At 43.8% G+C, this 15,771-nt stretch overlaps 1 protein-coding gene across 11 annotated transcripts in view; it reads left to right on the top strand.

Moving 5' to 3' along the window:
- Positions 1-15,771, top strand: part of SH3PXD2A (SH3 and PX domains 2A) — a 332,613-nt gene that overhangs the window by 214,478 nt on the left and 102,364 nt on the right. The gene's annotated exons all lie outside the window — the stretch shown is intronic.

Here is a 15,771-nt window from a genome sequence, read left to right on the forward strand (position 1 = left end):
TCTGCATTGTCTGTACTGGGTGTTGCATAGGTCAAGGGGTGTTGGGAATTGTGTGTTTGGGGTGTGTATGAGTTCAGGATACAGTGAGTTGTTTGTGTGTTGAGTGTAAGTCAAGATGTGTTGCCAGTTGCAGTGCCTGTTTACATGTATCTTATGTATTAAGGTATGTATTGTGTGTGTGTGTCTATACTCAGTAGGAGTCCATGGGCCTTTGCTGCATGCGTGTGTGCGTGCATGTGTGTGTGTCTCTGTTATCTTGTGTCAACTGCAGCTTCTCCCTTTTGGAGAAGGTTCCATCATGAACTAGAGGGACTGCCTCAAACAGACTTCACCAAGAGCCCGAGTTAGCTCCATCCAGGGGCCCTTTTACTGACAACCCTTCTTCTGAGCACCCTGCCCCCCATGCCACATGGTTGACTTGGCAGCTAGGCTGATATCTGGGAGGAATGAGGGGGATCAGTAGAATGGTTACATCCATCTCCTTCTTTCCCTTCCCCCCCCCAATTCACTCAGGAACTAATTCTCTCCCTAGGGCAATTGTATGAAGCTCTGAATAGAAATGGGGGCCACTAACGTGTCCAGAAGGATCCCTGTGGGCACACATAGACTTTGAAAACCACATGTTAATGTTATCTATGTTTGATTGTATTTTTATTGATTTTTATTAAGCATTTCCAAGTTACATTTTTATCTAGTTTGGGCTTCCCTTGGGAGTATTGTGGAGGTGTGTATTGTATTTTGTGAGCTGCAGGATGCCAAGCTGTGGTTGGGTTCACTCATTTTTCAGTTGTGTCTGACTCTTCATGACCCCATTTGGGGTTTTCTTGGCAGAGATACAGGAGTGGTTTGCCATTTCCTTCGACAGCTCACTTTATAGATGAGGAAACTGAGGCAAACAGGGTAAAGTGATTTGCCCAGGGTCATGAAGCTCATAAGTGGCTAAGGCCAGATTTGAACTTAGGACTCCAGGCCCTGTCTAATCTCAAGCCCAAGATGCTATTGTCTGGGATCATTTTGGCTAAGATGGTCTCAGGGGCATTGCAATGAATAATTCCAGAGAGTGGTCCTGTTATGGTGATGGCTACTTGAACTGGGTAGATTCTAGCCTAGGAGGTTTCATGTTGCATTGGAAGCTGAGCATAATTCTAAGTGACATGGACTTGGACTGACATCTGATGGGATGAAACTTGCTTCAGAGCAGGGGGGAAGTGTGGTACAATGGAAAGAGCCTTGGACTAATTAGGAATCAAATAGCATGGGAGAGTAGAAAGGGTACTGGACCTAGAGTCAGAGGACCTAGGTTCAAATCTGACCTTCGATGCTTACTACCCATGTGACCTGGGGCAGGTCATTTAAACCTCTTTGGCCTTAATTTCCTCAACTATAAAATGAGGGGACTGAATTCAATGACCTCCAAGTTTCTTTTCAGTTCTAGATCTGTAATCATACAATTTGCTTGCCAGGGCTTGGTTCTAGGCCTACTAAGTTACTAACTATCCTGGGCAAGCCTCAGTTTGCTCATCTATAAAATGGGTTAAGTACCCTTTGCTAAATGATGAGGGACTTGCAGGTAAATCACTATCCCTGCTGTCAGAGGAGGATTCACTCATAGTCTAGGAAGGGAAGTAAGGCACATTCAAAAATAACCATACTATAAAATAAAATGGGTCAGAAGAGAAGTAAGAACAAAGAGCTGTGGGCGTTCAGAGGAGAAAAAGAGCTCTTCTGGCTGAGGGAGGGGGCACGGCCGGAGAATATTTCCTGGAGGAGGAGGCAGCATTTATTTGACCCTTTCATTCAGCTTCCTTCAGAAGCCTCCTTTAGAATTTCCCCAGAGTTTTGTCAATGTGGATTCTATGATCTCAAAGAAACCTTTCCACGGAGGAACTGAAGCTTTGCTGGAGATGACATTTCCCCCTCTGATGTCCTTATCAGAGACAGGAGGACAGGATCCCAGAATGCCGGAGCCGGAAGGGACCTTAGAGGCCAGGCCAGTCCAGTCTCCTCATTTTATTCACTGAGGCATTTGAAGAGAGCTGGGAGAGTAATGTCTTCTTATCTCAGAGCTAATGCTTCTTCTTCTTTTTTAAATACCCAGTTCCAAGTGGGGAAATTCTTATGATGCCAGGTGACTGGCCAGAGCTTCATGGGATTAGGAAATTTCATGAGACGTTGCTGGGATGTGAAGAAGCAAAATGCTGCTTATGTAGAGTTTCTCTTTGGACCTGCTTTAATGAAGAGCTATGAATCATCCGGGATTGTCACATTCCTTGTATGAGATGCAAATGGATGCTGTAAAGTACTTAAGGAGATTTGTTCTCTTAGGCAAACTTGACATTCTCCCTGAGATTTTGCATAAATATTTCCTTGGTAATTCCTTTCCTGAGAATTGTGTGGTGAGAGCTGTGTACCGTAAGTAAAAAGAGAATGGGTCTGAAAGCCAAGAGACCTCCAGGCCCTCTTCTGGTTCCATCTCTGCTCCTGACTCATTGTATTGGATAAGCCTGTTTGTCCAAGTGATCTTCAGGGGGCCGATCACTTCCCCTTTCTTGTCCTCATCTTCTCCATCTCTAAAATGAGGGGGTTGGACTAGATGGTTTCTTCTTGGATCTGAAATATTTGTATTGGTAAACCCTTGGGTCAGCTCCCATCCCAGCAATCAACAATTTGGAGTTACTGAGTCTAAGTCATTATGGTCTGTGGTACTGGAGCACTTGAAGTTTTGCCAAATGATTCAAAGTCCACTTTTCATTAATGAGCTTCTTCCAGGAGGAGATTGATTCTATGCTCCTGCCTCTTCACAGCCACCACTTTGCTCATTGTCAGCTAGAGGGAGCCTAGAAATGTCATAGAATAATAGAGCTAGAGAGGCCCTTAGAGAACATATGAATCTAGCTCTATCATTTTATAAGATGGGGAAACTGAGGCTCAAAGAAGTGACTTTGAGGTCAACCAGGAATTTGGTGGCAGAACTGGGACTAGAACTGATGTCTCTTGGCTCCCAGGCCTTTGTCCTTTGTCTTGTTTTTCCCTTCTCCCCTCCACCCTCCAACATCACCAAGTAATTCTGGCCTTGTGTGAGAGAGGCCATGTGATTCAGGAAAACAAAAACACGGAGCCATCTTCACATGCTTCCCCAATAACTAATGACCCCGCCTGACATCAAAGAAGGCCAAGCAGTCTTTCTGATCCAAACTTGGGCTCGTGAAAGCCAATTAACTATGGGACTTCATTAGTTGTGTAGAGAGAGAGGCACAAAGAAGCTTTCTCCTTAAGAATCAAGAGGCTCAAAGCACCAACCCTGGATTCAGGAGGACCTGAGTTCAAATCCAATCTTAGACATGTGACACTTACTAGCTGTGTGACCCTGGGCAAGTCACTTAACCCTCATTGCCCCACCAAAAAAAAAATTAATAATAATCAAGAGGCTCACCTAGATTTCTTACTGGAGACAATCTGAGACTTCTACTTCAATTAAATATAGAGGAAACCTGATGGGACATTGGAGAAGAGCCTCCCACCCCTACACCCACACCCACACCTGGGTGTAGGAATCAGGAGACCTGGGCATTAGTCCCAGCTCTGCCATCAACTAGCTTGGTGACCTTGGGAAAATCATGTCCCTTCTCAGGGCCCCACTTCCTTCACCTGTACCATAAGAGTTGGATTATAGCAGGGGTTCTGAACCTTTTTTGTATGTCACGGATCCCTTTGGGGGTCTGGTGAAGCCTATGGATCCCTTCTCAGAATCATGTTTTTAAATATATAAAATACAAAGGAAACCGATTATATTGAAATAGAGTTTATATTCATATGGGTGCATATTATATGTATATATAAACATATGTGTATATCTATATAGATCTATAGATATATAGATAGAGAGAATATGTATACATATATTTATTTAACAAATTCACAGACTCCAGGTTTAGAACCCCTGGACTCAAGGTTCTAAGTAGAACCTAATGTTCTCTGAGTTCTCAATTGAATATAACCAATTTTTAATTGAATATGGTGTGGTAGATAGAGCATTAGATTTAAAATCAGATGAATGAATTTGAAATACTGCCCTGCCACTTAGATACATATAAAATCATCAGTATAGAGCTGGAAGGAATCTCAGAGACTATTTCATTTGACAGATAAGGAAACTGAGGCTCAAAAAAAGTTTAGTGACTTACACATGGTCACAAAGGTAGTATACAGCAAAAGCTGGATTTGAACTCAGGCCCTCTGACTTCTGAGTCAATGTTCATGTTCTCGCCATTGTACTCTCCTATTACACGTATGACATTGGGTGAGCCACTTCATCTCTCTTGGCCTCGGTCTGGTCATCTGTCTAATGAAGGCATTGAACTAGATAATCTTTTAAGTTCACTTCAAATCCTAATTCTAATGATCCTAACATACCAAGTCCACTGGAAGGTCATGTTGTGGGAAAGACAGAAGGATAAAATATGGTGCTTGGACGTGGGGAACTTCCACTTCTGCAAAGGAGATAGCCAGGAAATCACAAAACGGCATGTCATGTTAGGTGCTGAATGAGAGATATGTGCAGTTGGGGCTACAGGAACTCAGAGGGGAAAGAGACAGAGATTACTGTGAAATGTTCTGGTGAAGAAAAGCTTCCTGGAAGTGGTTGGACTTACTACTTTAGCCTTTGGAGAGGAAGACAAGGAAAGGAGGGTATCCCAAGCAGGCAGAATATCATGAACACAGGGTTCCAGGCAAGACCAAGTATGGTGTGCATGGAAGCCTTGTGATGGAGCAGAGGATGCCTGGGCGGGGAGCGGGGGGGGGGGGCAGTGGAAGAATAGGGTAGCTTTTGTCCAGACAGGATTGTATTGTCGGAGCATGTCTGTTATTGGGTGTAGTTTTCTAAGCTTTGGCCCACCCTGACCATCCATCTGAAGCAAAGTCCTCTGGGCTTGAGTTCTATCTCCTTCATGAATGCACCCAAGACTTTTCCTGGCACCCCCCAGTGGCCCATTCCAGAAATAAATGTGCCTTGTTAGAGCCATCAGCTTTTTTGGCATCTCTCAGCCATGTTGGTGTTTCAAAATTTCTACTCAAACAGACCTCTCCTGCAGCCTGATGTCACCACCCAATATTGGAAAGGAGGTCTTTTAGTTTGACTACATTCAAACACTCCTCCTTTTGGCAGTGAGGTGATGAACAAAGGGAATCTGTCTCTGGATGTTTCTGTGCACGGTCCTCCCCTTCTGGAGGGATAGCACTGTTCTCTGGCCTAGCTGACTTGAACGCTGAGAAGAGAAGGAAGCCCTCCAAATGTTCTTTTCAAACCTCCTAGTCTTGAGATGATTCAGGCAGTGTGATTGTGGTTTAAAATAAAAGCCATTGGATACAGGGATCAGGAGAACTGCATTCTAGCCCCCACCTGCTTGCTGGTTAGCCAAGTAACTTGGGTCCTCAAGTATTGTCATCTGTAAAATCAGGATAATACTACATATTTTGTCTACCACGTGAGGCTATCGTGAGACAGATGAGATATGAGATGGGAAAGAATAGAAAACAATCTCCTATTTACAACACCTGTTGCTAACAAAAATCTGCTCTCTAGTGCTCTTCACTCCCCCTTCCCCCACTCCTCTTTCCTCCTCTGCTTAGGAGAGCTGACCGGTCTGCTTATTTGGAGGATCTTTCTGCCCCCAGATACCTTTCACTAAACCAACAAGATGTTGTTTTTTTCAAGTTTCCCTGAAATACTCTCAGAGATTCCTTTCAATTCAGAAGTGCCTATTTTAAAAATGTCTTTATCCCTTGGAGAGTCATTAGCCATTCACACCTTAGTGTGAATCACTACAATTAGGTGGCTTTCCTCTTTAGCCCAGTCTAAATAAGCCCTGGTCAAAATTAGCTGGACTGAAGGAATGGGTAGTTTTAATTGTAGAAGTACCCATTTTGAAATACGGGACAGTGTGTTGAGGACAGACATGGTAGACGTCAGAGTGGGGAAGGAAAGAGAAAGAAGGGAATAAGCATTTATAAAGTGCCTACTATGTGCCAGGTCATTCAGTGGTTAAAGCTAGGTAATAAATGAGGCAAAGAATTACCTCTTTTACCTAGTCAAAAAAAAAATCAGTCTGGGAGGGGAAGACCCTCAGTTTCTATTGCCTCAGATAAACTGAGACCTGGGAAAGGCCTTAGCTTAAAAAGGCCAAGGTGTTCCACTACATCTGGGGCCATCTCCAGTGGTCCTGATCTATATCTTGCCCCTTGACCCAGATGGCTCTCAAGAAGAGTGAGGCTGGTGACTTTGCACAGCCCTGCCTCACTTAAATCCAATTCACTCTAAGTCATGACCTCACCTCCCAATGTCATCATCCTCTTGTAGAATGAAAGACAAACAACAACTATGTGCCAGGCACTATTGAGTACTTTTACAAATATTATCTTATTTGATCCTTGTAAAATCCCTGCAAGGTAGGTACTATTATTATTCCCATTTTACACTTGAGGGAACTGAGAAAAACAGAGGTTAAGTGACTTGTCCAGGGTCACACAGCTGGTAAGTATCTGAGAATAGATTTGAACTCAGGTCTTGCTAACTCCAGGCCCACTGTGCCACCTAACTGTCTTGGAATAAGAGATTTAAGAAGTGGGTAAGAGGGGCCGCTAGGTGGCGCAGTGGATAGAACACCGGCCCTGGATTCAGGAGGATCTGAGTTCAAATCCAGCCTAAGACATTTAACACTAGCTGTGTGACCCTGGGCAAGTCACTTAACCCCAATTGCTTCACACACACACACACACACACACACACACACACACACACACATTTTTTAAAAAGAAGTGGGTAAGATAAAAGAAGGTAGGGGAGACCAAAGGCAGACTTGACATTCTGTTGAGACCCTTTGGTTTTGCCTCCAGGAAAGAGAGATAGCATTTTTCTTCCTTTTCCTCCTATAATTCAGAGCTCAGCATATTAGCACTAGAGTTTCAGCAACATTAGTAACTAAATAGGTTTTTGTGGGATAGCCTGGGAACTATACCAAAACATATAACATTATATCTGTGGGAAAATATGCTCTGAGTTCCAAATACCCATCTTGAAAGCTTTTGGAACACAGCCACTTAATAGGTTGGAGAGCTACAGACATACAGTATTTTTAGTAGAAAATGGTGAGGACTTTGACAGGGAGCCAAAAAAAGAAAAAAAAAGAAAAAATAATTCTTTGGGAAGGAAGCTTGTATCTGCTAAACTGGCATCAGACAACCTCATCAGAGCCATCAAATGGGTCGAAGATTGGAGGTGATTGGGAAGAGGGTCTCAGAAATATCCCTATTCCAGGAAGGAACTTGGGGCCTTCAGAAGCTACCTGGCTCCTCCCTCTAGCTGCCCCTTGGATATGAAGACAGAGTGTGAAACTTTCTGGAGGGTGAATCAGATCCCATATCCACCATGGGCCTCGTGCCCAGAAGATATTATTCCCTTAATGTCTGAAAATCAGATTAATTCCATTCTCCATCATTAAAATGGACGTGGTCCAGCTGAGGGAAGAGACACAGCAGAGGAGTAAGGGGTTCTGAGGCCATTGTAATTCCTGGGCCGCTGGCCCAACTTATTGGAGCTCCTGAGACATGACTGGTGGGAGGTGGGGGTACAGAAGGGAATCTTCAAGCCAGGGACCCTGGGAGGAACCTTTCTATCCAGTGTCTTTGTGAGAAGGCCAGAGAGCACCATGGTACACTGGAAACAAGGTAGGATTTGGGGTGAAAAGGCATGGCTCTGATAGGATCACGTGTGTGACCCTGGATAAATCCTTTATCTCTCTGGACTTTATCTGTGAAATGAAGGACTTGGGCTTTGAGTTTTCTTCTAGTTCTAAACCCATGATTCTGTTGTATTAAATGTACCCCCAGGGATGCTCTCAGGAGAAAGACAACCCTCCTTCCTCTTCTGTCTCCCCCAGAAAGGTGTGAAATTCCCTGCATAGGGACGAGGGTGACTTGTTTTGGAGGTCTGCCTTGTCTTAGGTGCTTGCAGCCTTGTTCATACTTACTTGCTGCTGAAGTTCATGACAAGGTCATATGTCTGAGCTACATCCTTGGGTCTCTGGCTAAAGAGCAAGAGAGCACCTTTTGCTTCTATGATTCTGTGAATGGAGGACAGTTCCAGTACTTAGGGCCTTTGGCAATTTACTTAACTACTCTGGGTCTCAGTTTCCTTGTCTATAAAATATGCAGGGTTTGATTACATCAGTGGTTCTCAAAGTGTGGTCTTAGCACCCCTGAAGGTTCCCAAGACCCTTTCAGAGTGTCCACACGGTCAAAATGATTTTCATCATAATAAGACATTTTAATTTCCGATATGGTAAATATTGATTGATAGCTATAAGCTACATAAACAAAAGCTTTTGAGGGTTCCTTAATAATTTTTAAGAGTGTAAAGGGGTCCTGAGACCAACAAATTTCAAAACCGCTGGCTCTGGATAATCACTAAGGGTTCTTCAAGCTCTGAATCCTATAGCTTGGGGTCAGAAGCCTGGCCTCAGACTCTTACTAACTTTGGAAATACCTTGAACAAGTCATTTTTTCACTTCTTTTGCCTTGGGTCCTTACTACTACTATTACTACTACTACTACTACTACTACTACTACTACTACTACTACTACTACTACTACTACTACTGCTGCTGCTGCTGCTGCTGCTGCTGCTGCTGCTGCTGCTGCTGCTGCTGCTGCTACTGCTACTACTACTACTACTACTACTACTACTACTACTACTACTACTACTACTACCACCAACACATAATAATAACAACAATAACAATAATAATAATAACAATGAGGGCAGATAACTGGCTCAGTGGATAGAATGCCAGCCCCAGAGTCAGGAGGACCTGAGTTCAAATAAGTCCTCAGATGCTTACTTGCTCTGTGACCCTGGGTGAGTCACTTAACCCTGTTTGCCTCAGTTCCCTCATCTATAAAATGAGCTGGAGAAGGAAATGGTGAACTATTCCAGTATCTTTGCTGAGAAAACATCAAATAATGTCACAGAGAGTTGGACACAACTAATTGATTAAACAACAATAAAAATAATAATTACAATAGTAAAAATAGAATTTATATAGTGCTTTACAAATGTGATCTCATTTTATCACCAACCACTGTGGGAGGTAGGTGCTATTATTATCCCCATTTTGCATATGGGGAAAATAAGGCAGCAAGGGGTTAAGTAACTTGCCCAAGGTCACACAACTAGTAAGTGTCTCGGCCCTGATTTAAACTCCAGGTACAACACTCTATCCACTGTATCACTTAGCTATCCTTCATCTGTAAAATGGGAGAAATGATACTTACACCACTTGTCTCTCAGGGATACTGTGAGGAAATAATAATAGGTAGAATTTCCATAGAGTTTATGGTTTCCAAAGTTCTTTTTTTTTTCACAACAATCCTGTAAGGTAGGTAGGTAGGAAAACAGATATTATCCCCATTTAATAGATGAGTAAACTGAGGCACAGAGAGGCTACATACCTTGCCCAAGGTCACATAGCTCATAAGTGTCAGGGCTGAAATTTGAACACACTTCTTTCCTGATTCCAAGTCAAGTGCTTTTTCCATCATTCCATGATGTAGACTAGCACTGGAAAGGATGGCTAACACATTGGATGACAAGAGTCAGAGTCCAGAAAGATCTCAATAATCTAAAACACTGGGCTGAATGTAAGGGGATAAATTTTAACATAGATAAATGCAAAGTTTTACTTGGATTAAAAAAAACCCCAGCCTTCCAAACATCAGATATGAAAAGAACAGTTGGGCAGCCATTTGGGTTGCATTGAGAGAAGCATAACACCTGGCTTGGTGGTACATGCCTATAACCAAAGCTACCTGGGAGGCTGAGGCTGAGGCTAATGGACATCTGGGCTGTGATAGGCTATGCCAATTGGGTGTCTATTCTAAGTTTGGCATTATTATGGTGAGCCCCTGGGAGTTGGGGTGGGGAGCACCATAAAGTTGCCTAAGGAAGGGTGAGTGGGCCCAGGTTAGAAATGGAGCAGGTCAGTAGTGAGATTGAGCTCAAGGGTAGCCCCTTGCAGTTCCAGCCTGGGTGACATGGGGAGACCCAGTATTTGGGGGGAAAAGAAAGGAGAAAGAAAAGAATGGAGGAAGGATGAGAGAAACAAGGAGACGGGCAGAGAGGGAGAAAAAGAGGGGGCGAGACCACTGTTCAGGTTGCCTCTGCAGTGTTGTTTGGTCCGAGGACCCAGTTTAGGAAGGACTTTTCTAAAGTGGAGGATAGCAGAGGAAGGCAATCAGAATGGTATGGGGCCTCAAGTTCCTGGCACATAGAAGGATCTCATAAAGGAACTGGGGGTATCTGACCTGGAGAAGAAAAGCCTCAGGGGGGACATGATAGCTGTCTTCAAGCACCTTGGGTCCCAATTGACAGAACCAGGAGCAATGGTTGAAATTATACATAAGGAGGGCCAGCTAGGTGGCACAGTGGATAGAGCACCGGCCCTGGAGTCAGGAGGACCTGAGTTCAAATCTGGCCTCAAACACTTGACACTTACTAGCTGTGTGACCCTAGGCAAGTCACTTAACCCCAATTTCCTCACCAAAAAAACCCGAAACAAACAAACAAACAAAAAGAAATTACACATAAGGAGATGTAGGCTCCCTGTCTGTCAGCAAAAACTTGCAAACAATGAGAGCTTTCCCAAAGTAGCATGGGATGTCCCAAGAGCTTTCCTTCACTGGGGATCTTTGAGCCAAGGCTGGATGAACACTTGGTGGGTCATTTGCAAAGGATTCTTATTCGGATTAGAGTTGGACTTGGAAGACTCCTCAGATCCCTTTCAACTTTGGAATTCTGGAACTATGAAACTGGAACTGTGATCATTGTTGTTGTTCAGTTGTGTCCAACTCTCTGTGACCCTATTTGGGGTTTCCTTTGCAGAGATACCAGACTAGTTTGCCATTTCCTTCTCCAGCTCATTTACAAATGAGGAAACTGAGGCAAACAGGGTTAAGTGATTTTCCCAGGGTCACACAGCTAGTGAGTGTCTGAGGCCAGATTTGAACTCAGGTCTTCCTGACTTCAGACCTGTCACTCTTATCCACTGTGCCACCCAACTGCCCATTACTGTAAGAAAAAACTCACAGGGGTGGCTAGGTGGAGCAGTGGATATAGCACCAGCCCTGTATTCAGGAGTACCTGAGTTCAAATCTGGCCTCAGACACTTGACACTTACTAGCTGTGTGACCCTGGGCAAGTCACTTAACCCCCATTGCCCTGCAAAAAACCAAAAAAACAAACAAAAAAAAAAAAGAAAGAAAAAACTCACAACAGCACATCTCGCAACTGATAATGGCAGTGAGGATGAGGAGGATGATGGCTAGCATTTATATAGCACTTAAAGGTTTACAAAGTGCTTTACAATTATTTCATGTTTTCCTCACAACAACCCTGGGAGGTAGGTGCTGTTATTTTATAGATAAGGAAACTAAGACTGACAGAGGTCAAGTGACTTGTCAGGGTGACACAGGTATTGTTAGGTCAGATTTAAATTCAGGTCTTCCTGATTCCAGGTCTTAGCACTCTCTCCATAGTGATACCTAGGCAGGCAGAAAGACTCACCTGCCTCCCAGCCATCAGCCTGAAGGTAAGCAGCACCCCTTCTCAGTCTATTCACTTTTTTTTTTTTTTTTTTTAGTGAGGCAATTGGGGTTAAGTGACTTGCCCAGGGTCACACAGCTAGTAAGTGTTAAGTGTCTGAGGCCAGATTTGAACTCAGGTCCTCCTGAATCCAGGGCCGGTGCTCTATCCACTGCGCCACCTAGCTGCCCCAGTCTATTCACTTTTAACTCTTTTGAGCAATGATGAAGCATTTCCATACATCCTGGGGAAGACAGAAATATCAGCAACCCTTTACTGTCCTTACTGCCTTCTGCAGACCTCAGGCTATGCTGTTAGCTTAGAAACATAGTACAGTATTTTTAACTTTGTTCACTTTTTAAATAATCATGGGTAGAGGCAGCTAGGTGGCGCAGTGGATAGAGCCCTGGAGTCAGGAGTACCTAAGTTCAAATCCAGCCTCGGACACTTAACACACATTTACTAGCTGTGTGACCCTGGGCAAGTCACTTAACCCCAATTGCCTCACTAACAATAATAATAATAATAATAATAATAATTATTATTATTATTATTATTATGGGTATATTTTAGGATGGAAAGGTTTGGAAACATTGGGGGGGGATTTAAGGTGTGTTTTTTTTTTCTATTTTCCCTACAGATTTTTCAAAAGAGAACATAAGAAAGTCTTTAGAAAAAAAAATGGATGCCTCTTCTTTCCCCTTTCCTTGATTTTTTCCTTCCTATCTCCTCGTAGGACCCAAGTAGTTGAGATAGAACTGCATTTAGGTGTTGTAAGACTCTGATTCTTGCAGAGCGTATACTGGTCTCAGAAGGGACACCTGAGTTCTAATCCCTGCCTTGATGCTATTAGCAATGACATTAGGCAAGTGATCAAACTTTTCTGTGCTTAGTATAGTAATCACTAACTCCCCCCTTCCATATTCTGCCTTCCAGGGTCCCTCTGTGGGGGATGCGGTGATAAAGGGGCACTTCAATGAATCTCTGAACCCTCAAGACTTTCCCCAACCTGCCAAATCTTACTCCACTAAAACTATGTTAGATATTTTGAGGGATGTGGTGCTCTGTGTGTGTGCGCACTCGTGTGTATGCGTCTGTGTGTCTGTCACAATTCCCAAAGGGATGGAGGGTGAGGTCTGTGTGAAGTGATGAAGTTGGTGACAAGATCCCAAATGCTGATCTCAGTTGTGAATTGGCAATACCCCCTTGGGAAGCTTCGTGAGCCCCTGGTCCAAGTGATTACAAAGGATTTCTACAGCTTTGCTCTGCATCAGGCAGGGAGGAGCAAGGGTTGGCTACAATTCTTCGGGGTGGGGGGGTTGTCACACACACATTCCCCTTGCTGCCTTCCCCTCCATTTCCCCCAATTCAGAGCTGTCTCCTCAAGTACCCCACTGCCACGCTTCTCCTGGCAAGGTTTCCCTGTTTGCACTTGATCATCAGGATTTAATTAAAGGAGTTATTCCACCCCCCATCCCCTGTCCTCTTCTGCTCTCTCTTTCTGCAACTGCTATAGCAGACCCCTGTTTGAGAAGAACCATTTGCCTCCTGCAAGGCCAAGCATTGTCCAAGATGGAATTCATGGCAGGTGGATTGGGGAGGGGCCATGAAGGGAGGTTTTTCCTGACTTGAGGCTTCCTTCTCACCCCCAAACTTTCTCTATCCACCTGCCACTGCCCTCACCAATGCTGGGTTCTCTATTTTTCTGTTTCTCTGAAATAACCACCATGGAACAACCCTGAGAAGTCGTACAAAGAACAAACAAAGACTTCTCGTGTTCGTTGTATTGGAGATTCCCCCATCATGTACTAAGAGGTTGGCCCAGGTGACTTCTGAGGCTCCTTGTGACTCTGAGCTCCTGTTAGATGTGCATATGGCATAGAGGAAGACATTTTAGCCCGAGATATAAAGTGCTTTCCTTATAGTAATCCTGTGAAGCAGTGCAAGTCTTATCCCCTGTTTGGTCCTCCAGGACCAAATTGGCATTCAAAGCCCTGTCTAGTTTTGTACCTTACACCGCACCATTTACTCATCTCCCTCCTCCCCAAGGCAGTTATGAGTCTCTTGGAGAGTTTACAAATTGTACGCAGATAGTACCTAAGAGATAACTTAAGAAGGCAAGAGCCACCGAGTAAGTCTGTAAGTCTTCTCATAGGAGGCTGCCCTCTGGGTCGAAGGAACATCAACATCCTAACAGGCAGAGTTGAGGAAGGGAATCCTTTCTAGGCATGAGCCTGGAGAAGAGAGGCTGACTGAGTCTGGGAAGAGCCTCTAGGCTGGTTTGCTGAGAACATAGAAAGCATGAAAGGAAGAGGGTAGAGTAAGGCTAGAAAGGTAGGCTGGACTTTATTTATTTGTTTGTTTGTTTATTGCGGGGCAATGAGGGTTAAGTGACTTGCCCATGGTCACACAGCTAGTAAGTATCAAGTGTCTGAGGCTAGATTTGAACTCAGGTCTTCCTGAATCCAGGGCCAGTGCTTTATCCACTGTGATACCTAGCTGCCCCCTAGGCTGGACTTTAAATACCAAGCCAAATAGTTTGTATTTTATCTCTAGTTACTTAAGATTCTTAAGCAGGAGAATGACATGGTTAGAGCCTTGTTTTAGGAATATCATTTTGGTAATTTTGCTGAAGACAGATCAGAGAAATCAGGGAGAATAATTCAGTTAAGGGTCCATCATCTACCATGCCTCCCAAAGCCTCACGTTCAAATCCCTAGGTCAGGAGACAAATTGAGGCATGTAGTTTTTGGATGTGGCCAATATGGAAACAACTAACTACCAGGCTAACATGAATGTTACGGAAAATAATTGATGTGGTGCCAAATGTGGTTGTGTAGACTTGCAGACAGGGAGACTGAGGCTGGCAGATCTCTGGAGTTCAGCAGTTTTGAGCTGCAATGGGCAAAGCCAATCAAATATCCCCACCCCAGACTGAGGGGGTACCAAGTTGCCTAAGGAGGACTGAGCTGGCACAGGTTGGAAACAAAGCAGGTCAGTGGTAGGGCTACCTCTGCAGTGAGGAGACAGACAGAGATAGAAAGAGAGATTACATGGAGTGTGCTGTCAGACAAGCTAGGTAGGAGCCAGATTGTAGAGGGCTTTAAATGCCTGGTTTAGGATTTTCTCCTTTTCCATAGAGGCATTCAGCACCATTAAATAATTTTCAGCTGGGGTTGTGGGAGTACAGACATAGAGCAATTTTTTAGAAATATCAATCCCTCCAGCTACGTGGAGGATAGATTGGAGAAGAGAAAGTCAAAAGATAGGGAGACCAATTTGGAAGTTATTACAATGGTTCAGAAAAGAAGTGATGAGAGCCTAGGGTAGAAGCTATGTAAGCGGTGGGAAGGGAACAGATGTGAGAGATGATGCAGGACTAATAAGACTTGATAACTGATTGGACATTTGGGTTCCATCTTGGACTTTTGGACCAGCATTCCCCCTTTACCAGAACACGTTCTTCTTCACCATTGTTTCACAGAATCCTTAGCTTCCCGAGGGTAGACTTCATGGTTACTTAATAGATATTTGTTGAATTGAGTATAAGGAAGAGCATCTAATAATTAGAGTTGCCCAACACTGGACCTAAATGCCTTGTCATGAGCTCTGCCATCACTAAAGGTATTCAAGGAAAGGCTGGGTGCCCGCCTGTCAGGGATACTGTAGCAGAGATTCCTGCACTGGAGAGGAGGATCACTTAGATTACTTCAGAGGTCCTTTCTGACTCTGGTTTGGTGGAGCTATTTACATATTGCCCAGAAAAAATAAATTTGAGTCTAAATATAAAGGGTGACCCTACTTTGTACAATGAACATTTGTATGCATATAACTTTATCCACCTGCCACTGCCCTCACCAATGCTGGGTTCTCTATTTTTCTGTTTCTCTGAAATCACCACCATGGAACAACCCTGAGAAGTCATACAAAGAACAAACAAAGACTTCTTGTGTTCGTTGTATTGGAGATTCCCCCATCATGTATTATTATATATCCATTCTCTTATTTGAGTCTCACAACAACCTTGTAAGATAGGTACTATGGTTATTATTATCCCCATTTCAACAGATGGAAAACTGAGTCTCAGAGAAATTGAATGACTTGCCTATGGTCATTCAGCTAGTGAATGTCAGAGC

The sequence above is a fragment of the Dromiciops gliroides genome, chromosome 2, assembly GCF_019393635.1.
Source record: "Dromiciops gliroides isolate mDroGli1 chromosome 2, mDroGli1.pri, whole genome shotgun sequence".
Taxonomy (NCBI): Eukaryota; Metazoa; Chordata; class Mammalia; order Microbiotheria; family Microbiotheriidae; genus Dromiciops; species Dromiciops gliroides.